Raw genomic sequence first — 26,889 nt, 5'->3', positions numbered from 1 at the left:
TCTTACCTCAAATACAGACCAGGAAAAAGGTCTGCACAACTTTAGAAACCAGGAATGCGACTTTAATTCAGGCGAGTTAATTAACCACTGTGTTTAATAGGGGACTACAACAAAATATGGACTGTTGTCAGCTTTCAAGTCCTTGAGCTGTTCATTGCATTGGAATTTTATTCTATTTACTGTATTCCTATAGAATGGAATCAGAAGTTCATACAATGTACATATATAAAATAATGTGTCCTATCTACTGCAGACAAATCTTTATATATAGATAATGGTACAGTGGCGCACGCAGGGGCGTTTCTGGGTCTCCAGAAACCCCCCCCTCCGCTAACTAAGTGCCCACCATAGCGGCACTGTCCTATACAGCAGCCGCGGCGCTGTCAAAGACGCGTCTGCGGCGGTGCTGTATTGTATACAGTGTCGAAGTCGTTTAATTGGATGAACGAAAGTATATTGGTGTAATATTGTTTTGCCGTGCAATTGCGATCCGTACGCCACGTAACACGTGGCGTGATGCGATCGCACGGTAAAATACGCACGCACACACTCGCATTACAACATTTAGTTTTTTATATAATTCATATTCATATTGGTTTGGTTACACTGTAATTTATGAGCAGATAATATTTGGTTTATTAGTAGTATATATATAAATATATATATAATGATTATACGTACACTTCAGTGATATATATGGTTCAGGTTGTGGGAAAGGTAGCATGTCTGGTATCATACTGAAACCCTATTCATCAGCAGCTGTCCGGTGCAGTCGGCGAAGAGATCGCACATTGCATACTTTAGTTATTGATATTAGGGAATAAACCTTTTGTATGATGCTGGCTATGAAAGGAGCAGACCCCCTGGAGAGACGACCCCCACCTTTGGATTCCTTAGATTGAATCAGCCTATGACCTGTTTACCCTGGACCCACCCAACGTCTGGACCTATAGAAACAATCTACGTCATCTCTATTGTTCACTGTGTAACACTGTACTGTATATAATCATAGCTGCACTCCCCTGGCCCTCAGTCAACTCTGACACAGTATTCTAACAGATATACTGTCCACCGGGTCCCGTGGGTGCGCAGCGAGCGCATGCGATAGCATCGGTATGTATTTATCTTTTGGTATTGGCTGTACTGTACTGTATCATAATATAATAATGTATTGAATTGTTGACTATTTACATCTGCTAAAATAAATCACTTTGTGCTTTGGAGACACATACAATTGATTGGGCAATGCTTATTTGAAAACGATAAAATTACTTTAATAACAGCACCGCCACGGATGCTTCTTTGACAGCGCCGCGGCTGCTGTATAGGACAGGGCTGCCGAAGCGGAGCTGCTGACAATTCTGCGTGCGCCCCTGTGGTATAATTATCCTAGGCAAGTGTGGGACTTGGGGAGTGGGTGTTAGTAGATTACAAGTGCCCAGAACCCTTTCTGTAGACTAGACTTGCTAATTATAGTTGAAGGAACTACCATTTCTAGCACTACAGTAGTACTTACAATGTCTCCCTTTTGAAGGGCATTATGAATAAGGATTTTCCAGGAAAAGATGTACTGTGCAGTATGTTTGCTCTTTATAGTATGTAGTATGGTCAGAGTATGTACATAACTAGATTATGAATATTTTTGTTGAAGGTAAAGTCCCCACAGTCAAAATTAGAGATGTATCAAACCCCCCAGATTTTCTAATCACACTGATTCTCTTGAATTTGTGCTCAAAATATACAAATTGCCCTGAGTTTTGCAAATCAAAGTTCATGTTAGTTTTCATTCCAGGCATACAAGACTAACCCTAAAAAACATAAGCCAGTTAATTGCGATATGCACAACAAATCACTTTGGTTGTGCACTAGTGGCTGCATCTGGACCACCCAGCACACCTCATGGTGAGTGCATGGGACACTTTCGTGTATTTGAAGCTTTATCTACATTGGGAAAGGTAAGGAGTGCCTGGAAAAACACTTTTTTTACGTTTCTTTGGAGATCCAAATATCTCAGATACGATGCAACATGTCAAATTCAAACCATCTTATTACAAAACAGCCTTAATAACTAAAGTGGTCAAAATAATACAATTAAAATTTTCCCAATTTCAGGTGGAGGTGGGGGTGGGGGAGTACTTCCACATAGACAGCACAGTATATATGCCCCTCTCAAACACACAGTATATATGCCCCTCACACGCACACAGTAAATATGCCCCTCTCACACACACACACACACACACACACACACACACACACACACACAGTATATATGCCCCTCTCACACACACAGTATATATGCCCCTCACACGCACACAGTATATATGCCCCTCTCAGTCACACACAGTATATATGCCCCTCTCACACACACAGTATATATGCCCCTCACACACACACACAGTATATTGCCACACACACACACACACACACACACACACACACACAATTAATATACCCCCCCACCGCAATTATCTCTCTCCATCCGCGCCACGTGCTCTGCACTTCTCATTCTTCCAACATGGGATGGCACCAATCACATGGTGCGGGTCCCATGTGACAGAAGAATTCTCAGTGATAGGCAGAATGTTTGGTGGGAGGGGGGATCGTTCTCTCCTGCTTGGTGGCTGGTCTCTCCCCGGGACCAGACACCGAGCAGGAGAGACCGGCGCAAAACACACCTTTTCTGACCGGCCCGGGGGACACATGTCCCCCTGCCCCCCGGGCCAGCCCGCCCCTGACTACAGCAACCTTTAATTTCCTAAGACTATCGAGAATGAAGAGGCTGATTCATTCCTGTCAGGTATCACTAACACTACTGATCCTGCAGGTAAAGAGGCCATGGGCGCCCCCCTGTCGTGGGGGAACTGCTCTCTCCCGCTAAATTTTTAGGCCAGGTAGGACCTCAGCAATGATGGTCTCCCAGCAGAGCGCTATGTAGTGCTGTGGGATCTCATTGACCTGGACCTGCTAGAGCTGTACGAAGAGATGATGGTGGAGGGCAAAATACCTCCTATTCTGAGGTAGGGATTGATCATGATCCTGTATAAGCACAAGGGGAATAGATGTGAGCTTAAAACTTGGCGTCCCATCTCTCTCTTGAATGTAGAGTACAAGATCCTCGCCAAGGTAATAACCAACATGCTAAAGGTTGTCATAGGGCAGATTATTCATCCAGATCAGACTTGCGGCATTCCTGGTAGCAGGATTGCAGATAGCCTTGCACTGCTGTGGGACACGGTCCATTACATCAAAAATCGCCATGGACAGTCTTGATCAGGAGAAAGCCTTTAATCGTGTTTCTCATGATTTTATGCATAGGGCTTTGCGCGGGTTTGGCTTGGGTGAAATGTTTTGGTCCTATGTTAACCTGATGTACCTTAACATTTACAGCTCGGTGTTGGTGAACAGCTGGAAGACTGACCTCTTTTCAGTCATGTCTGGGGTCAGACAAGGCTACCCTCTTTCACCTCTTCTTTTTGTTTGTTGTATAGAGCTTTTCGCGATGTGCATCAGACAAAATCCAGAGACAAGAGGCATCACCGCCCTGGTTCCAGACCTTCTAGGGACCAAGGGGTAAATGTATTAAGCTCCGGGTTCTTCAACACCCGCGAGTTCGGCGTCTTCAGCGCTTAAATTTAAAGCGGCGCTGCCTTGTAAAGGGAAACTTCCCTTTACAAGGCAGCGCCGCTTTAAATTTAAGCGCTGAAGACGCCGAACTCGCGGGTGTTGAAGAACCAGGAGCTTAATACATTTACCCCCAAGTGTTTGCTTTACATGGATGACGTCACTGTCTTCTGCTCTGATCAGCGTTTGGTGACAGCCCTCGTCCAGACCTGTGAGAACTTCGACTGAGCTTCAGGAGCAAAGGTCAACTGCGGGAAGTCAGAGGCAATGTTCTTCAGGTAGTGACACCTGTCATCTTTCGCTGCATTCCCCTTCACAATCAGACTTCATCAAGATTTTTCAAGTTTGATTTGATGGAGAGGGGGACCTGAACGGTTGGAAAGAAAGACTGGTGACAGTCAGGCAGAAAGGTGGTTTGTGGAGCCTCAGAGACCTTATCATCGAAGGAAAAGCACTGGTGCTGTGCAACGAGATTCTTCACGTTCTGCAGTACACGGCCCAAAATTGGCCACCTCTTGCTGCTATCTGAAAGACCATCATGAGGACAAGCTTCCACTTAACTTGGGACTCCAAAATGGACAGAGTGAAGCAGTTGGTTATGTACAAGGAGCCCTTCAAAGGTGGGAAAGGGATACCCGATATCCCCATAATGCTGCAAGCCTTCTTAGTTTGTAACTGTTTTCGCAGGTAAAGAACAATTGCTCTGCTGGGAAGTCCATGTCCCGCTTTTTCCTCCTGCCGCTTTGGAGGTTCCTTGGTTGGGACAAGTGGGAAAGCTTCATTCCTTACAACTGGACTACACCTTGGTTTTACCTGTATGCTGGATAATTTGTGAGGGAGCACCATCTGGAGGAATGTAAACTAGACTTGTGAAAGATAAAAACTGTCCTCAAACTTATCAGAGCTAATGACGTTATGGAGTCTGTTCCAGGACTCCCTACTGCTACAGCAAAACACATGTGGGAGAATGTGGCCTCTAAAAGGCTGACTAATAGACATAAAGACATTGCATGGATAGGTATCCAAGGGGGTTTGCTTTTCAGGACATTCATGCACTCCCGGAACTTCAGATATGTTCTCTGCCCCTTTAGTATCATCAAAAGGGAAATGGCACAGCATATTTTTTGGAACTACTCCACTGCACAGGCACTGTTGGATGCCTTGCAACATGAACTTAAGGACAGTGTGCCCAGGAATTACCTTTCACACCATTCAGTATTTTATTGATTATTTCCTGGGACATATACTATTGAGGCAATCCAGGAGGTCTGGCGTCTTATGAACTGTTTTAAGGACGCTATATGGCTTGCCAGGAATCAAATCATTTTGAAAAGGGAGAAGATGACCCTCCAGGACTGTCGCAAGGTGATCCACAGCCTGCTAAGAGACTATAACACCATTGGCAGTCCTGAGGTAGAGGAAGATGATTGATTGTTGTCTCACTGTTCTCCTTCTCCCACTGTGTGTGTGTTCGTTCAATAAAGCTTTGGACTTGTGTCTCCTCTTTCCCACCCCCTCCAACCCATTACCCCATTACTGTTTGACATTTTGTAGAAATGTCTTATTATATATGGTACCGGCTGCATAGCAATATAAATGCCCATATATGTATACAAAACAGAAAGACAGTTGTTGTCAGCTTTAAAACCCAGCACAACTGTTCTGTTGGTGGTCTCACAAATTTTTGGACTATTGAGAAATCAGATAACAATTGGAGGTGGAGAGATTCTTTAGTAACCTTGGCTAAATGTGAGATGAAATGGATACACAAATTAAATACGCTATCCCCAAGGGGATTAAACCAGGATATTGAGCTTAATGGGTTTTTGACAGATGACTGAAGTACTGTAAATCTCGATTAATGCTAGAAGTATCCCCCATAGTATGCATTGATTTTGAGTGAGGAAATTTTTGTCTGTTATATAGGAAATATATTTTAATATCCCTTTCCTCATTTTAGGCAATTTTATTGCATTTTATATTAAAACATTTTTAGTATTTTATTTTATTGATCAAAGTGTGTTTGTTTGCTTATATGGTCAATTAACTCTAGTATTTATGGCTGAGAATTCGCTCCTCCCCTATCATTTTGAGAAAGGTTCAGAGAGCTGAAACGCGTTGATGTGGAAGCTTAGAACTGTATTTTAGCTTGTGGACTTTTTGGACTCAGTCAATTCAATCTGTGTATGAGCGCCGTGTACGATATGTTTAAGATCTTGCAATTATGGTACGGGTCCATCCACATATTGTTTTTAATGTGAGTGCTTTAATAAATTTGTTACATAATTTACCTTATGGTATTATGTTATGTGCGATCTCCTTTCTATTTCCCAACATGTGACCAGGGTTTTTGACCAGTGAGAGGTTACACATTCTAGACAGAAGCAGCAGTGGAAGTGTTTTGTATCTGGATGCCGACTGCAAGGTGGTTCAAGTTTTACCAATCAAATTACATGCATGGTGGAAAGGAGGAATCAATATCAACTTGAATCCATTTGGCTTTCAGAAGTTCGATCTCTATTAAGTACGATCACATGGGATCGGGGCTGGAAGAATTTCCCTGTTTAAAGAACTTGTTCAAGACTGTTTGACATATATATATATATATATATATATATATATGATTTGTAACTTATTGGTGGAACCAGAAGCGCTGGTCAGTTCCTCTATATTTTTACTGTTGTTGTCAGCGCTTATCCTTAACACTACATATTTGTGTGTGTCTAGCAAAATGAAAACATGAGGTATTAGTACATATTTTGATTAAAACATTTAAGCCTGCATCCCAGTGTCAAGCATACCTCATTGTATGCAGGCCCTACACTGACCTTTATGCTTTAAAACACCATTAACATGTAGTTAAAATCAGATGCACTCACCTCCGTGGTCTATCAAGGGTTAGCTTGTAAGCCACACCCAAATGAGCCTTGAATAGGCTTAATGGACAGCTTCTATGACAATATAAGGCAATCTTTTGAGACAAAACCAGAGAAAAAATAAGCCCGTGCTCGGGATATCCCGTATTATATATGGTACCAGCTGTATGGCAATATAAATGCCCATATATGTATACAAAACAAAAAGACAGTTGTTGTCAGCCCTTATCCTTTTGTTCTCTGAATACAATAATTGATGAAGTCTGTTACGAGCCGCGGCTCGCTTCCGGCTCTCCCAGACGCCCCGGCCGTCTCCATGACAACCGGGGTGTCACTTCCGCCTCTGATGTCCCGGTTGCCTAGGCAACAACCGGGACGCTGTAATCTGGAGACCGCAGCGCCCGGCCAGCGGGCTGACACCCGGGCACATACCAGCAGGGAAAGGTAGGGCTATTTATGCTTATGGTGTAGACTCTGGTGAGAGTCTTTCTGATTTATATTTATTGGTGCTGTCTTGTGATTGCCAGTATTTTCCTCGGGGCAGGGATTATGCAGTGGGAGGGGTTTTATTACTATGACTCCTATTGGCTCTCCTTGCTATTTAAGGCAATGAGGACTTAGCCTCATTGCCAGTTAAAGCTTCCTGTGTAGCTAGGCTCCTGTTCCTGTTTCCCTGCTCCTGTTCTGTATTCTAGTTTGGATTTCCTGTGTATGACCCCTGGCTTGTTTCTGGACCTCGTTGTATTGCCTGTGACCCCTGACCTCGGCTCGTTATCTGGTATCGCTGCTTGCTGCCGGCCCTTGACCTTTTGCCTGGATCTCTCATTGCTGTGTCTACTTCGCTACCTCAGGGTTCTCACCAGTCAGTGCACACTACACGACCCTCCGTTGTCTGCAGCCAAGTCTGTCCCCACCACTAGGGGCTCCAGCGAACACCAGACTTCGGAGTAGACTCCGGGTTTTGTCGTGCTGACTGAAGGAGTTCCTAACAGAGTCAATCAATTTATTAGCTCAGCACAGGTAACTGCAATATTAAATGAATTAGGGCATTCAGGAACAAAGCATTATGTACTGGGTGGAAGCGGTGATGTTGGTCTGAGTGGTAGGTCCATAAGTGGGAATTTCTCACCTAAAAATATATTAAACAATATAGTAAACATATATTACAATTCTGGAAGAAAGGTAGGAAATTGTCATCAAAGTACATAACAAAATCTTTTGGTTGGCATGGCTAGCTATCATGACAAAACCCACCCACACATAGTATACATTTATAATAGGTCTCCCTGAAATAGGTTATAATTATGTCTTCACACTGGGTTGAGGATAAGATCAGGATCCTCCTTATAAAAGGCTCCTGGGGGTAAATGTATCAAGTTCCGATTTCTGCAAGTTGCCATAAATCGGAGACTTTGCAGGAGAAATTTAAAGCGGAAATGGCTTGTAAAAGCCAAACTTGCCTTTACAAGCCATTACTGCTTTAAATTTCCACTGCAAAGTCATCGATTTACGGCGACTTGCAGAAAACGGAACTTGATACATTTACCCCCTGGTCTCTCTCTCTTCCCCAGGCACAATCAATTCTGATTTTTACTGTTAATATGCTGTAATGCCTACTTAAACTCTTATGTGGAAACCTGTCCTTGCTTATGAAGGAAATAAAACAAACAAGACTTAACAATGTGTCTCTGTCCTGTTGATTCTGGTCTCCCGCTATCGACAGGTGGAATCAAAAAAGGAGGAATCAAAGAAGCCTGTGCAATGTGTTCTCTATACAGTTGCCCGGATTGGTTTTCCAGGACATGATACGTTTATTTACTATATATATGTGAACTATATATAAATACAGAGAATATGAAAAGTTTGGTCGAGATGGGGAACCCAAACCCCATCTAAGAGTCATAGTGATTTAGGCAGTGTCTAAATACATATTGGTGGATATAGAGGTGGGGGTTACTGCTAGAGATGGTCTTAATCTGTCACTGTCCACATCCCAGCTGTTCTAGTTGTGTGTATCTTAAGGGAGAGCAAGTAGCTGGGAATATGAAACTAATGTGGGAAGTAGAAAGAAGGTAGGAGGTGGAAAGGAAAGGAAATAACCTTGAATTAATAATTATTTGGCAGGTATTGCCACGTAAAATAGACCTACAATGACCTATTGACAACCTATGAACCTACTTTTGTGGCAGTGGCAATGAGCATGAGCCAATGCGGTGAGTTCTTACCTGAAGTTCTCAGTTGCTGTAAACATTGCAGAGTTTTGTTTCAGTCCAGTTGAGTGAATAAATGGTTCAATGGTTCAAGTCAGTGGCGGAACTACAGGGGGTGCTACTGGCCCCGAAGGTGAGGGTGTGTCTGGCATTGCCGGGCTGCTCTTGCCCTTAAACATCTTTTCAGGATCTGTTTAACCCCTTAAAGTGACAAATGCAGGGAAAATAACATATAGTTCAAATAAGCAATTTGTTCCAGGAGTTGTTTGGCTGTTGACCCTAAAATGGACAACTGCTTTAAAATGTAGCCTAACAATTAATCAATAATAATTAAACTATTAAAACTAACTAATCTATTTAAAGTAATCTAAATAACTCACTAAGCGATGATTTAAGAAATGTTTGAGATATGGACTGAAGCCTATTCTTCCACAAAATCCTCCTATAAAATGACTCCCTCATATAAATACAAAACCTAAACCTGAAATAAATTCCGCTCAATAAAAGAGATCCTCCAGGAATTGAAAGTCTATTTATTGCCTTGTATCCTAATAACATGTCCTATTTCTATACTAACCAAGTACCAGGTTATAATTCATTGAAATATATTCAACAGGCCAGGGAGAGAAGATTAATATTCATGAAGATCGTGAAGCAGGTCTATCCACAGGGCTCGTTCTTTCAAGACATTAAGTAGTGTTGGATCTAAAAAAACATTATGTTTCTCTTCTGGGCGATAACATATAGCCACAGGGGAATCGTTCCAAGAACTGACCCATTGAAAACCGAGAAAAACAAATCACGCAAAACCCCCTGAGTGTTTCGGCATTGTCTGGACCCTGGTGTTTTACTATACCCTGTGCCCCTCATTAGGCTTCACAAATATGCACCGTTTACAAAGGAGATGGCAGCTGGCAAGTAATTATCAGTTAAATCTTTTTTTATCCATCTTTAGTTCTGATCTGTATTTCGCTGAAGTGATCTGAAGGTTGTATTGCAGCAAAACACAACAATAACTAATGCAGGAAAAATCAACACTAAGGGCTAGATTTACTGAAGTGCAGTGTTGAAAAAGTGGAGATGTTGCCTATAGCAACCAGACTCTAGTTTTCATTTATTTAGTACATTCTACAAAATGACAGCTAGAATCTGATTGGTTGCTATAGATAACATCTCTACTTTTTCAAACCCCCAGTTCAGTAAATATACCCCTAAGTGATTTAAGTGTTCATTGAGTAATGACTTCTTCAGTTCATACATGACCCAGATTTAGGCACATTGGGGCTATTTAACAAACTAACAATTTAACAATTTCTTCCTGGTTAAGTATAATTTCTTACCGCCACATATCACAGTGATAAGGAATGATTTTTCTAAGCAATTTATGAAAAATGTGAATCCGCACAATGCCTCAGATAAACAACTGTCCCGGAGAACACATCCCTGCGCAGTGCTGTCATTCGCGGCTCGCTTACCGAGGCGGCAAAAGACTTCTTTATCTTAGTATTTCACCTCTGATCAAAGTTCAGGCATGCTCAGTTACCACAGTGCAATGCTGGACACCAGCATCCACTTGTAAGTGAATCACCATAACAAAAATATTAAACTTTTCTAACAGTTGAGGTGCTCAGTTAGGTTTTCTGGCAGGCTGTACCTATATGAGGATCAGGGCTTGCAGGGTGTTTTCTTTGTCCCGTGTGAATTTCCTGTGAATGAAATAAGGGAGTGGAGAAGGAAGAGGAAGAGCAATATCTTCTGCGTCAGGTTGGTGGTAAATTAGAGGAAACTCGAAATTGCCATAATCATGCAGAAACAGTAATGATAAGTATGATTATCGGGGGAAAAATTGCTCCATAAATAGGTCACCTGGTATAACTAGGTATTGTCCATTCCAAAACTAGGGAAAGGGACAGCAGAGAAGAGACAACTTCTCTAGAATATGGAGGTTTGCCTGAACAGAGCTCTTCCTTAAATTCCATCTTTGGGCCATAGATCGCATTTGATGCTCCTGGACCTCCCCTGCAGTCTGAGGCATCACAGCAGCTTGAGTGCACCAGCAGTTTATTGATGTTTTTAATTTTATTATTGTTTCTCCCCACACCGGCTAAATAAAGGAGGTCCCAATGTTTATACATAGACATCCTGATTACAGAGTGAAGGATGGGAAGCATGAGAGTCAGCAGTAGCACTGCCCAAGTGACATTATTTGGCATTTGCTGATATTGTCTATGTACCATTGGCCCAACCAGACATCCCATTAAGTGGCCGGACTAAGAGGTGAGGAAGAAGGCTGCGTAAGTATCGGTGGGTGTTAACTTGGAATTGCTATTACTGATGGTTGGTTACCAAGAGTTATTACTACTGGTGTTTAGTTACTGAGAGTTATTATTACTGGTGTTTGGTTACTGAGAGTTATTGGGCCTGATTCATTATGGAAGGTAAAGCACAAAAAAATGAGTAACTTTGAACATTGGCAAAACCATAATGTTTTAGAGGGGGGGGGGGGTAAATTTAAAGTGTGAGGACAGATTTATAGTTGCGGTAGGACATGTTCTAGATCAACTTTTAATGTCAGTGTAAAAATAAAGCTATCAAGTATTTGTGTGTTACATGAAAAAACAGCCAGTATTTATCTTATGTGCAAAATAATATACTAATTTGCACCCCTTGCATTGTAACATGGTTTTGTCCAGGAGAAAACTTTCCTTAATGAATCAGGCCCATTATTACTGGTCGCTGGATACTGAGAGTTAGTATTACTAGTGGCTGGTTTCTGATAGTTACTATTATTGGTGGCTGGTAACAAGGCGTTACGATAATGGTGTCTGGCTACTGAGTTATTATTATTGGTGTCTGGTTACTAAAAGTTACTATTACTGGTATCTGGTTACTGAGAGTTACTATTACTTGTGGTTGGTTACTGAGAGTTACTATTACTTGTGGTTGGTTACTGGCCATTACTATTACTGGTGTCTGGTTACTGAGAGTTACTATTGCTGGTGGTTGGTTATTGAGAGTTACTATTACTAGCATCTGGTTACTGAGAGTTACTTTTACTGGTGGCTTGTTACTGGCCATTACTATTACTGGTGTCTGGTTACTGACTATTACTGGTTGCCGGTTACAGAGAGTTACTATTACTGGTGGTTGGTTACTGAGAGTTACTATTACTAGCATCTGGTTACTGAGAGTTACTTTTACTGGTTGCTTGTTACTGGCCATTACTATTAATGGTGTCAGGTTACTGAGGGTTACTATTACTGGTATCTGGCTACTGAGAGTTACTATTAGTGGTGGTTGGTTACTGGCCATTACTATAACTGGTGTCAGGTTACTGAGGGTTACTATTACTGGTATCTGGCTACTGAGAGTTACTATTAGTGGTGGTTGGTTACTGGCCATTACTATTACTGGTGTCTGGTTACTGAGAGTTACTATTACTGGTTGCCGGTTACAGAGAGTTACTATTACTGGTATCTGGTTACTGAGAGTTACTATTACTGGTATCTGGTTACTGAGAGTTACTATTACTGGTTGCCGGTTACAGAGAGTTACTATTACTGGTGGTTGGTTACTGAGAGTTACTATTACTAGCATCTGGTTACTGAGAGTTACTTTTACTGGTTGCTTGTTACTGGCCATTACTATTAATGGTGTCAGGTTACTGAGGGTTACTATTACTGGTATCTGGTTACTGAGAGTTACTATTACTGGTTGCCGGTTACAGAGAGTTACTATTACTGGTGGTTGGTTACTGAGAGTTACTATTACTAGCATCTGGTTACTGAGAGTTACTTTTACTGGTTGCTTGTTACTGGCCATTACTATTAATGGTGTCAGGTTACTGAGGGTTACTATTACTGGTATCTGGCTACTGAGAGTTACTATTACTGGTATCTGGCTACTGAGAGTTACTATTAGTGGTCGTTGGTTACTGGCCATTACTATTACTGGTGTCTGGTTACTGAGGGTTACTGTTACTGGTATCTGGTTACTGAGAGCTACTATTACTGGTATCTGGTTATTGAGAGTTACTATTACTGGTTGCCGGTTACAGAGAGTTACTATTACTGGTGGTTGGTTACTGAGAGTTACTATTACTAGCATCTGATTACTGAGAGTTACTTTTACTGGTGGCTTGTTACTGGCCATTACTATTAATGGTGTCAGGTTACTGAGGGTTACTATTACTGGTATCTGGCTACTGAGAGTTACTATTATTGGTATTTGGCTACTGAGAGTTACTATTACTGGTGGTTGGTTACTGGCCATTACTATTACTGGTGTCTGGTTACTGAGGGTTACTGTTACTGGTATCTGGTTACTGAGAGCTACTATTACTGGTATCTGGCTACTGAGAGTTACTATTACTGGTGGTTGGTTACTGGCCATTACTATTACTGGTGTCTGGTTACTGAGGGTTACTGTTACTGGTATCTGGTTACTGAGAGCTACTATTACTGGTGGCTGGTTACTGAGAGCTACTATTACTGGTGGTTGGTTACTGAGAGTCACTATTACTGGTGGTTGGTTACTGGCCATTACTATTACTGGTGTCTGGTTACTGAGGGTTACTGTTACTGGTATCTGGTTACTGAGAGCTACTATTACTGGTATCTGGCTACTGAGAGTTACTATTACTGGTGGTTGGTTACTGGCCATTACTATTACTGGTGTCTGGTTACTGAGGGTTACTGTTACTGGTATCTGGTTACTGAGAGCTACTATTACTGGTGTCTGGTTACTGAGAGTCACTATTACTGGTGGTTGGTTACTGAGAGTTACTATTACTGGTGGTTGGTTACTGGCCATTACTATTACTAGCATCTGGTTACTGAGAGTTACTTTTACTGGTGGCTTGTTACTGGCCATTACTATTACTGGTGTCTGGTTACTGAGGGTTACTATTACTGGTGGCTGGTTACTGAGAGCTACTATTACTGGTGGTTGGTTACTGAGAGTTACTATTACTGGTGGTTGGCTACTGAGAGTTACTTTTACTGGTGGTTAGTTACTAAGAGTAACTATTACTGGTGTCTGGTTTCTGAGAGTTACTATTACTGGAGTTACTTAGAGTTACCAGTGGTACAGAGAGATGGTGGTTACAAAGTACCGGTACCACGGCCTGCTTGTGTTATTTGTAGTGTTTCCACTTTCTTAAATTTATTTACATGTTTTTAGCTTCAATAGCTTCAATAAGAAATAAAACCATGGCCCCCACCTGCTGGGCTTCATGTGCATGCGAAGGGGCTTCACCATCCTGTTCTCTGTAATTAGTCACCAGCTTTCAGCGCTGCCTCTGCTGGGATTAATGAGTACACTCTGTGCAGTACAATGGGAACTGCAGTTAGAAAGCAAGTAGCACTTCTCATTGTAAAATATGTTGGACTTTACCTTACGTTTTATCTTTCAATATGCTTATTCTGTATTACTATGACAAGAGTTGACGATAACATCAGCAGCAAGTGCATACACAGACATAAAACAAATTTTAATGGTATTAATAAAACAGAAAAATAGTAATATAAGGAGAAATGCTGACAAAATGCACATTTGAAAATAATAACATTTCCATCATTTCCAACTAGTACTGAGATTCACGGTGAAGACAGTGACATCACAATTCACCGTACTGGATGAAGGCAATCCGGTGTTAACTCATTCACTTCTGTCTCACAAGAGCGATAGACAAAACCTTGTGGATTCTTTCTATGTCAATAGAACGCAGACATGATTCTTTCTATGCAAACAGCTCTGTAAACCCAATTTTATTGACATGGCACTTGTTGCTAGCTGCTGAAAAAGGCAAATAGACAACTGGATTTACTAAATTGTCTGGGGAGTTGGAGATGGTTGGTCTGACCACATAGTATGAAACAGCTTTGGAACATCAATTAAAAAAAATCCTTTTCTGGGGTTCGGAGCTTTTATGAGCAGCAATTCTTGGAATTATAACTTCAGCTGTGAGATTGACACTAAGCTTCATACAGAGTATAAACCACTGCAAGCCAACATGATCTAGTAGTGAATGTAGGTTACATTATTCAGGGGACAACAATGGGTTGAATTTTAAGAAAGGTTTGTGCACAGTGAACATAATACCTGAGGGTCTACTTACCAAATAGAGATAAGCCTTAAATCCTGTGAAAACGAGAATAGTCTGGTAGGTTATTTGGCTTCTGATGAAAACAGACCCTAGTGTGTGTGTAGTAGAGAGTTTAAATTATAAGCTCCAATGGGGCAGGGACTGAAGTGAACGATAACATAGGACAGACCTAATTGCGTCCAAGATGGCTGCCTCACTGTCTGCAATAGTGTAAATTGCTTTGAGTCCTTTTGGGAGAATAGCGCTATATAAATAAATAAAATACTATTGTATGGAGCCTGCAGTTCTGTAATTCTGTGTGTGTCCTGTGGAACACGTGTTACTACAACTTGTGCATACTTTCAAACTGTCCCTCATTTTACCTCTTACTGGTACGATTGACCCTCTTTTGGATTTGGTTATAGATCACAATGGATATATTTCTCATTTGTCTCAAAAATACTCTGATTTCTAAATGAATAGTAATATATAATCTTATATATTATTACAGGTTTGCTTTGCATATAGCTGTTTCGTAGAAAATGTGGAGAGGAGTCATGTGTTAAAACCCCCAAAGCAACACAAGTGTTGAGGCTGTTTAAATAAAGATATTTATGTTTAGTCTGCTATAAAATATTGTAGGGCTACGTAGCTTTCTATTATTTGTTTTATTATTATTATTATTATTATCATTTATTTGTTTATTTAGTTATTTTTAACATTGCACCATCATGTTCTGGAAATCCGAAATTTGAAAGTGGTATTTGGAAGTGTGGTCCCACTGGACTGAGGACTTTTTATTCATCCCCGGTTTTAATGTACTTTTTAATCCTTGCCCCAGTCTAAGTATATACACCTGAGCATCGGTGTATTAGTTGTATGTTATTTCATGTTATTAGGTACATTTTGCCCTTGCTATTACCTGCAATATAAAGACTGTAGCCATATTGTGTGAAAATAGCAGAAACCATTTTGCTTGTGTAAGCTAAGAAATTACCATTTGTCTGAAATGTCCATTGTTAAGAGGTGTGGCTTAGATCTGGATTGTTAGCAATGTAATCAGAACAATGTCTGAGTGAGCGCTAAGATAGCTAGCTGGCAGCCCAAGCTAATTATTTAGCTCAACATGTAATCTGAGAGGTAATTAGGTCAGTTGATGTGCAACGTTTGTACACCGTACTATACTGGCTGAAAAAGCATTGGAAAATGTATTAATATATATCAATATAAATGTTATTGTATCAAAATGTATCTCAGACTAAAACTGGGTACACACTACACAGTTTTCAACCAATAATCGGCTAAATCAGCCGACATACGACCGTTCATTCAAAAATCAGGTCAGTGTGTACAGTGACACGATGGTCGAAAGTCTGCCCAAATGGACAATTGTCGCCTCATTTGGTTAGTCGCACCGTTAAATATTTTCGTTCCAATCTCGTTTCCGCTGTGTAGTGTGTATAAACTTCCGACCGATCCACAACAGTGAGTATGAAATTACAGTCATTGCTCACGACAACATGGCTGTAAAAAGTCGCTAACGGGACGTCCGCTCTTCCCTTTCTCGTCCTAAACAAGGCTAGTGTGTATGCAGTCCATGGACCGAGCGATCGGAACATCGATCACATGTAAAATCGCTCGGGATAAAAAGTTGGTCGAAATTTCTGTAGTGTGTACCCAGCTTTAGATTGTGTAACACTGCTGATACAATGTGTCAAAATGTCTTAAATGTCATGCTTTTCCCTGATGTAATATTGTAACCCTTTGTTAAGTGTATCCAGCCAAGTAGTTAATTCAGTCAAGCCATTCCATTGTATAATCAAGGTAACAAAGACAGTATGTTAACAGTTAAATAATTTAAGTGTCCACTGCTCCCTGCTGAAAAGGGGGAGGATTGGGACATTTTGACCCTAGTCCCTGTGTAGACAGCCAGGAATATAAGAAGAGCAGTATGGAGGATCCTGGTGTATGTGACACCAGCACAAAGGACTCTGGGCCAGGCATCATATTGCTGCTGGAGGAAACCCTACCAGGACAGGGTTTGTGTGAGCCAGTATCCTAGGTTGGGTGAAACTGTCCAGCTAAATGGTAACGACAATACCATGGGAGAATATGACTTTGAAGGATACTGAGATTGTTACTTTGGAGTAGAGATGTTCACTCTAATCCAAAGATGTTCTGGTTTTGGTTTTGGTTTTGGATCTGGATTAACTTCGTGTTTTGGTTTTGGTATTGGCAAAGCCGCCCTTGCGTGTTGTGGTTTTGGATCCCGATTTTTTTTCTAAAATCCCGATTTTTTTGGGGCTAAAATCACATAATTTTGTATTTTTTTTCCCTACATTATTATTAACCTCAATAACACTAATGTTCAAGTGATTTGCAGTCAATTTTGACCACCTCACAGGTCACAATATTATTTTCATACGCTTTCAAACAAAGACTGCAGCGACCTGGCTGGATGCTAAGCGACAAAGTAATGACACAAACACACGGCAGTTCCTAGCACATCTAGGAAACATTACCACACAGTAGTGTGGTGCAAGATGGAATTGTCGTTGGGCCCCACCCACCCTTATGTAAGATATTGAAAAGGACGTGTACAGTTTAACAAAGAAAGCACTCCAGCGACAAGGAGTGCCACTTTTGTGGCTGAAGTGCATGGTTTGTTTGGGCCCCCACAAAACAAGCTAACAATGGGCTTAAGGCACCAAAGCAAACAGTGCTGTAAATGAACTCTACTGTTGCAAGTCATGCATCAGTGGAAGCAGTTCTTACACGTGATTAGAAGAAGGTCTTTGTCATGCCTGGGCATCAGGGGCGGGCTGGACCGGGGGGCAGGAGGGCAGCGGGTCCCCGGGCCGCTCAGTCTAACGGCTGTTCGGTAGGCGGCCGCATCACATGGCGCGTAATGCGGCCACGTCATTAGACGCGGCCGCATCGCGTGTTATGTGATGCAGTCGCCTGTGCGCCCCCCGGGCTGATACCTGCCAGCCCGCGCCTGCTGGGCATAAGACAAAAACGCCACCTGTGGAATTATGTTTGCACAAATTCTGACAACAGTTGTATAGCCATTTGTAGCATTGTAAAGCTACAGTCAGTAGAGGTAGGGACCTTAACCAACTAGAAACCTCATCCATGTTACACCATTTGAGGCGAGTTCATGGAAAGCTTTTGTGAAAATCAGAAACTTATGCTAAAAAATAACAACAAGCAGTCCAGCATCAGCTACCTCCCTTCTCTCAGCTAGATCCCAGCACCTGCAATCTACACCCCCAACACCTTCATCATCAATATCCTCACAAGTGATCGGAGTTAGTCCTGCATCCAAGTTTGAAAGGCGAGATGACTCCTCCCCTATCCAGGGCTCCTCAGAAGAATCCTTGAGCGTTAGGCCCACTGCTGCTGCTCCTGCTGCTGGGGGTGGATCTTCAACCCAGAAGCAGATCAAGAAGAAGACTACTAGTAGATTACAACAATTGACTGTTAAACAATCCTTTGCAAGAGGAAGCAAGTATGAAAGCTATCACCCAGTCGCAAAGCGGATCACAGAGACCATGGTGACTATGCTAGTATTAGATCTGCGTCCAATATCCACAATTAATGCAGCTGGTTTTAAACAGTTACTTGAGGATTTGTGTCCCCATTACCAAATTACATCACAACACCATTTCACTAGAGAAGCTATTCCTCACCTCTACCAGAAGGCTCGTAAAAATGTAATTATTGGGCTACAAAATACCATTCTACCCACTGTACACTTAACCACAGATATGTGGACAAGCGGAACTGGGCAAACTAAAGATTATATGATTGTGACAGCCAACTGGGTTGGATTCGCCTTCACCAGCAGGGACAGCAGCAGCATGTACCCAAGAACGTCACATTTTTCAGAGGCAGGCTACTCTGTGTATCACTGGCTTCATTAAGGGGCATATTATTATTATTATTATTATTATTATTATTATTATTATTATTATTATTATATTGTAGATTTGCAAGGCACCACAGTGCCCCACAGCGCCGTACAGTAGGGAAGACAAGGACATACATAAAACAGGACATACGTAAAGCAAGAACCGACAAGGCAGACAAAATGAATGGAGATATGAAAACAAAGGGAATGGAGGACCCTGCTTATTAGAGAGCTTACATTCTAAAAGGAAGAGGGCACAGCTGAAACAAGAGGAGTGAGTGTGGCTCAGAGTGGAGGTTGGGATAGTTGTGAGGGTGCATTAGTGTGAATAGTGTTATCGAGGATAAGGTCATCTCTAAAAAAGAGATGGATTTTCAAAGAGCATCTAAAGATTTAAAGGCTGTGGGAAAGTCTGATTCAGCGTGGCAGGAAATTCCATAAGTGGAGAGCAGCATGGGAGAAGTATTGAAGGCGGGAGTGAGAGGTGGTTGTCAGAGACTACGAGACAAGGCGCAGGTCAGAGGTAATACCGCTGACAACCTATTTGAAAAAATAAGGGATGTCATTGCAACATGGCTTATACTGCTTGGACTCTACTGAAGATATATGATTTTTCATAATGCCACCAATATTGTTAGAGCATTACAGCGGAGGGAATTCCATCACATTGCCTATTTTGCTCACACAATCAACATGGTGGTACACAACTTTTTATAAAATGAGAATGACATGCAGGAGATGCTGTCTGTGTCCCAAAATGTTTGGGGTCATTTTCAGTATTCTGCAACAGCATGTAGGAGAATGCAGCAGCTGCAAGAAGAATAGAATTTAGGGGGAATGTCGAGAATACTTTCTGTGTTGTGCAAGGTGCTGAAACCACTCGAAGTAGTCACCTGTGCAGAGAGTGCAGACACTGTTAGTTTGAGTCAAGGGATTCCCCTAATTAGACTTTTTTAAAAGCTAAAAGAGAAATTGATGGAGGAAATGAAACAAAGCAATTCCGCTAATTATGTTGGACTTGTAGATTAAGTACTTTATTTGTTTTGCCAGTATCCAAAAGTTATCAACATCTTGAAATCGGATCATTACATTTTGGCAACTGTGCTTGATCCTAGGTTTAAGAGCTATGTCTTCTCTTTCTTTCCAACTGACCCAGATCTCAAGAGATGCAATGAGCTCCTGGTTAGCAAGCTGACAGCTCAAGTGGTACATGACACAATGACGTCTCCTCCTTCAGTTTCTCTGGAAATTGCTGCTAGGAAAAAACATAGCTTTCCCAAGACACCCAGTGGTAATGCAGATGAGCCTGCACAACATTTTGACATTTGGTCTGGTTTAAAAGAATTGCCCAAAAATCGTTACAGCTCTTCCGTAAGGTGAACCACAAATTCCATGAGGAAGGCCATTACCAGTAATTACTCAAAGTACACAGACTTCTGTCATGGTGGATTCCAGCAGGGATGAATTGGTATTGTTTGAGGATGATATACACACTGATGAAGGTGAATATGATGACAGTGTAGATTGCAGGTTCTGTGATCTAGCTGAGAGAAGGGATCTAGCTGATGCTGGTATGCTTGGTAATATTTTGGGATCTTGGCAATTTTATGTTTTCTTCAGTAAACTTTCACCTTTATTAGAGAGGTGTTTTTTTTCTTTAAAAAGGTACAAGCTTTTTATTTACATTTTTGTTTCCCTGACTTAAAACCAAAATGCATTTGAATATAGGCTTTAGCACATGAGATAGAGGGATTAGTATCATCATGACTGAGACTGGAGAGTGACAAGAACAATGACACCCCTCCTGTTTCTGTATGAGCTATGGCACAGTAGAATGTCAATGGAGACTTTTAAGAACACTGCCAGCCCTATTATTACAATTTCTGTTTCAGCACTGAACCCTGCCACCACTCCTGTTTCTGAGTGAGCTATGGTACAGTAAAATGTAACTGCAGATTTTGAAGAACACTGCCAGCCCTATTATTTCTAATTCAGCAATGACAATTAGCAATGGAGCAATGGAGCTCTGCTCTTTGTGTGTTACCTATATAACACTGTACAATTTGACTGCAGATTTAGACCAAGATTGAGAGCCCTATTATTCCTATTTCAGCAATGACAATTAGCAATGGAGCAATGGAGCTCTCCTGTTTGTATGTTACCTATATAACACAGTACTATGAGACTGCAGATTCAGACCAAGATTGCCAGCCCTATTAATTCTATTTCAACAATTACAATTAGCAATGGAGCAATGGAGCTCTTGTCTTTGTGTGTTACCTATATAACACAATACAATGTGACTGCAGATTCACACCAAGACTGTCAGCCATATTATTTGTATTTCAGCAATGACAATTAGCAATGGAGCAATGGGGCTCTCCTGAATGTCACTGGAGAATTTGAAGAACACTGCTACCACCTCCTCTTTCTATTCTACCTATGACGTTGCCCAACGGCTCTAGAGACTGCCAAGAACTGTGCTACCCCTACTGTGTCCCTCTGTGATCTCAGTGGAGGGCGCTACTTACAGAATCCAAAACTCACAAGATCCAACGACGTAACGATGATGTTTTGCCTCGTTTTCAATTCTGAGGGCACTCGAATGTATCGAGCCGGCTCGGCTCAGTACTCGGATCTGCTAAGTTTGGGTGTGTTCGGTTCTCGGAGAACTCTCTAATTTGGAGTGTTGGCTGCAAGAACCTGCTGGAGGGTACACACTATCCTTTACCCTTTGAACAACTTATGGTGTTGTGCTGTCATAATAAAGCCTTGTTTTGGATATATTCTGGTATGACTGAGTGAGTTGACTACCTTGAAGGGTAACCAAAATCCCAACTAAGGGTGGTTTCCTCACAAGGGGGTTAGGAGGTGGCCTAGCACTTCTCACTTACTAGACATGGCCCAAAGAGCTGCTGCCACTCCCCCCAAAATGGTGTGGTCATGCCTCCTGTCCTTAGCGTCTATAGACTGGGTCCCAAGAAGTTCCTGTACTGAAGCCCAAAATTATTCTTGGTGGCCCTGAGAGTTTCTAATACTGGTGTCTGGTTACTGGACATTGCAATTGCTGATAGCTTGTTTGACAATATTTTTGTTTGGCTCTTCACCTGAATGTATGTGGCCAACATAACTCATTGTCAATAATCAATTAACATTTGAAGGATTGACAATAAAGGAAAGTCAAAGGAAGCCGACTATGTTAGTATTATACTTTGTTTAACGACACTCAATTAACGCCTGCAATGACCTTGGCTTGTTCCTGATTACTTCCAATCTGGCATCTGGACATATTCTCCAATCCCAGACTGTTACAGTATCAGAGAAGTCCTTGTCTAGTATTCCAGGTGCACCAATACTACAAAGTAAGGTCTATTCATATGTCATATGAGAAGAAAGGAATATTGAGGACACGCACTTGAGGCCAATTTCCAGATTATTATACCTTGTTGTTTTCGAAAGCTTGTGAATGAATTTAGAACTATTATTAGATTAGATTATTTCATCTCTATTTGGCATGTTGTTTTAAATTAACAGTAATAATCCAGAATTAAAGGCTTAGACGTATATTTACTAAACTGTGAGTTTTAAAAAGTGTAGATGTTGCCTATAGGAACCAATTAGAATCTGATTCATTAAGGGACTTCTTATTTCAGTCTCCTGTACAAAACCATGTTACAATGCAAGGGGTGCAAACTAGTTTTCTGTTTTGCACATAAGTTAAATACTGTCTGTTTTTTCATGTAGCACACAAATAATTGATAGCTTATTTATACACTGAAATTTAAAGTTGATATTTGTGTGCTACATGAAAAAACAGTCAGTATTTAACTTATGTGCAAAACAGAGCACCCCTTCAATTGTAACATGGTTTTGTCCAGGAGACTGAAATAAGAAGTTTCTTAAGTTAAGATCCTTAATGAATCACGCCCCTAGTTATCATTTATTTGGTACATTCTACAAAATGAGAATTTAGAATCTGATTGGTTGCTATAGGCAACATCTCCACTTTTTCAAACCCGCAGTTTAGTAAATATACCCCTAAGTCTCATTGAAATATTTACTTTGATTGAGGAACACTGCTGCTGTGGACCATACCTGGCTGAAGGTGGCATCCAAGGTTAAGTTATGAACTGACTCCCCTGACCAATGACCACAAACATAGCAATGCAGCCAGAAGATTCAAGCCTCCTAAAATCTCCAGTGAGTGGTTAATTTATATTTTCTTTTTGGCATACTACATTCAGCAATTAGTATTGATCATGATTAGCATAGTGCAAGGTAAGGTAATGAAAGCAAGTGTATGGCTGCTATGGGTTACTGCACTGTGTAATTAGTACCTGTATGTAAATCCCGCCATAGGACAGCAGTGGGCAACAGGTGGCCGGTCGAGTCTTCTCTTGTGGTCACCCCAGCCGACTGCTCCCGATATTAGAATGGGGCCAGCCAACTTCTGCGTCACATGACCTCCTCTGCACAGTGCAGGGAGGTCACACGTCATAACCGGAGGGGGGAGTGTAGTGTGCAATCAATCCTTCCTCTGTGTGGCCCCTTTGCAGGCTGGAGGGCCACTTCTGCTCCCTTCAGCTACTTCATGTTGCCCCACACTAGCAGCAATGGCTCTCTAAATTATTTAAAATTCTGCTAGCCTGAACAATGTAGTTGATTATCACAGGCCATAAATCAAGATGGCAGTCACAGTTCACCACATTCGTTTCTTGTTCTCTAAATTCTCAAACTTTCCTTTGAAAGATGTAATGCATATTGTACTGGCAGCACCAACTAATGTTCAGCAATACTCCGTACGGAACTAAAAACTGCAACAAGGCAACTATACAACAAAAGTGGCGGATCCATATCTGGTCCGTGTAGGCAGACAGGCAGACAGAGAATACAGCCCGGCCCTCTGATTGTGTTTTAAACATACTCTGCCTGTCTGTCTCTGCCGACACAGACCTGCAAACAGTGTGCGGCCGCAGGCAACCCACTGAGAAGTAAAAAACGGGCAGGGACTAAAAAAAAAATAAAAAAATTATAATCTAGTTCCGCTCACTCCTGGCTATAACCCAGAGCAACCAGATTCTAACTCTCATTTTTCAAGTACAGATAAGAGAATAAAAGCAAACTGCTCAGCACTCAGTAGATTTAGTTCGCATCAACGGGAAATAGAAAAGAAAAAAAATTTGATTTACATCTTAAACACGGCATTTGCACAAATGAAAAAATGGCCTGCCATTTAAAACACCCCAAATCAAATAATAAGCATATAATCCAAACTAAATAGTATAAGACGCCATACTGATGAAATGTATAACCTTTAGTGGGTTTACAGAGGAATAGCATTTCTTCTAAACTATTATTTTTAATGAGGTTTCTGTTCTTGTGTTTTTGTTAATCTGCTTTTACTCTGTTCCTATGACGGTTCTATGTAATTGGTTAGATAAGAGCAGTGCTTTCCAATTTTCTAATATTGCGCAATTAGCAGGATAAGAATCTCTAATTATTTAGTGCGTGCTGTCCTAAGATGAATTGCACTAAATATAGATCAACGTTTTATGTGCCGGAGCATGGGTACTCAAGCCACACAGTGACGCCTCTTACACAATTACAATGTATGAGCCTTAGTAATAGAAATCCAGCTTTTATTTTCTTTTTTCTGTAATAAACTTCATAACAAAGGGTCAAACATAGAAAGTAATATAATTTAATGGCACACTGGGAAATAATCAATTGCCCTCTTAACCTTAGCCCATTATGGAGCATCTTATAGGCTCTGTCAATACGATTTTTGTCTTTGTTTCAGACCTACAATTACATTTTCTAGGCTTCAGTATATCCCCTCTGGTGTTGCATGCATTAAATTTAGGTCCAATAAATATCCTTAATTCAAGGAATGATATAATGATATTGGCTCACATAAAACACTAACATCCATTATTCCCAATGCGTTAAAGCTTTATTCACAATGGTATTTATATGCAAGAATCATCCATCATCAAGCTCATTAGCATAGATCTAATGTCACGTCTGCATTATCTTAAACAACAAAACATTATTTAAGTCTACCTGGCTTTTATCCCAGCCTAACACTGAAGAATATTTGCTTGGAAAGGGAGAGGGATGTTAACGGTTATAAATAGACAGTAAAGTATGCTTTTTTTTACTGAGTGGTAAATAAGTGTTTTTCCAGTAAATAGATAAATAATTGATTGTATTTTGTTTTGTACTTGGTCATGCCTAATATGTTTGTCGCATATAGACTCTACCTAAACAAATAACCAATTTGGCCATGCAGGTGCCCAAATCACTGCTGGCCTGTTAATACGGTCAGAAGATGTTTTTATCACAGCATTGGCCAATGTGCCTGATAATGCAATGACTGTTGTCAGACATCACTGTCATTTTACTATGTTAACAAAAGATGATCCAGGCAAATTGCCCTCCTATAAGGACCCACGCTTATGGTGCATCTCTCAACTCTACAGTCTGGAACAATGCATTTCCTGAATGGAACTGGGGTTGGGATGTGCAGTGGTTTCAAGGAGCTTAGACTATGAGTCTCATGCACAGTGCTCCAGGTTATTATTTATATTGATTTAGATCAATTCAGTTATGAAATGAGTTATAATAAAGTGATGAGAGGTATTACATTACTGCAAAGACCATTCATGTCAATGTGCACACCCCTGGCACCCCCCAATCAGGACACAGGACCCGCTGCTCTGTCAGTGATGGAGGCTGAGTAACTGACAGTGAGCACACCGAGCGGGAATGAATCAGCCACCAGCACTACAGGATCAAGAGAGATCATTGCCTGAGCATTGCCTGTGTGTAGATGTAGGTAGAGCCAGCAGACAGAACTATCATTGGTGCAGCAGGTGCAGTGCATCGGGGCCAATGGAGATAATGGGGCCCACTGCATGACAGATGCAGCTGTGGGCCCCGGTGCATGCAGTTGCGGAGGAGGGAGAGAGAGAGAGAGATATATAGATATAGATGTATACAGATACAGATATAGATATAGATAGATAGAGATAGATAGATGTACTTGCTCAGTGACCCTTGAAGGGTTTTTTTGCAGGTTTTTTTTTTTCAGGATTATTTATTCTAACTAAGAGCCCTGCCAATGGGGCCCCCTTGTCCGTGGGGCCCCCGGGCACCTGCCCATCGTGCCCAATGGAAAAGATGGCCCTGCTTCTGACTGTACTAACAGATCCCAGTGTAAGCTGAAACTTTTTAGCTTGTACTCTACAGTATAGTAATTGCAAGGAAATACATTATTAATTTAAATACTAAAACAAACCACTGACTAGGAGAGTCCCGCTCTGGAAACAGTTAAGATCCCCTGCTGTAGACATTTCCTGAGCCTGCAATGTAATCTGTCACTGCAGTCAGTGTACGGCAATGTTGCAGACAGATTTCAGAGCATTGAGAGGCTGCCAAGGGACAAAGCTGATTTACTTTAAGAGTCAACTGTTCCAACAACCTTTACCTTACAACTTTATTCAAATATAAAAACAATTTAAGTTTTTTTTATGTGTTTTAAGGTCACAGCTCTCTTCATCACAGAAGTATTAGAGACATTTTTAATTTCAGATCTCAAGGGCAAAGTAGGAAGCTGCTGCCTTAGTTGTCCCAAGTACAGTAATGAGATGTCTGGGCCTTTTCGACTCCAGAGAAATCACATTGAAGACACATGTAAGGTCAGGGATGTGGAGGCCGCTTACCCTCCTGAAACAGTCAACTACCAGCCATGTGTGCAGATTGCATTTTGGATTCTTTACATGACAGGGACCATTATAAACTATCCTCATCCATTATGGGCAACTGAAAGTACTCCCCCCCTCCGGCTTCCTCCTTTGAGAATTCCTATAGAGACAGTAATTGCACTTACAGTCTCTGCACAAAATAAAATCTGCCACCCCCCCGTGATATATTCCAGCATGCCCTTAATGCACATTACCAATGCAGTTATTCTAAACATTACAGAGTATTAAACAGCTTGGCAGAGCAACGGTCAATGTGTGCCGTGCTCACTGGTGCGCATGGCAATGAAGGGGTTGGAGGGTAGAACGGAGCAACCTAGCAGCGTGCCATGGCCGCACCCCCATTGTGTCACTGCCACGCCCACTTTCCCGCTACCGGAGAAAGGAACACTAAGGGGCGTATTCAATTGTCAGCGTT

The sequence above is a fragment of the Mixophyes fleayi genome, chromosome 2, assembly GCF_038048845.1.
Source record: "Mixophyes fleayi isolate aMixFle1 chromosome 2, aMixFle1.hap1, whole genome shotgun sequence".
NCBI classification, from domain to species: Eukaryota; Metazoa; Chordata; class Amphibia; order Anura; family Limnodynastidae; genus Mixophyes; species Mixophyes fleayi.
Note: the sequence above shows the minus strand (reverse complement) of the source record.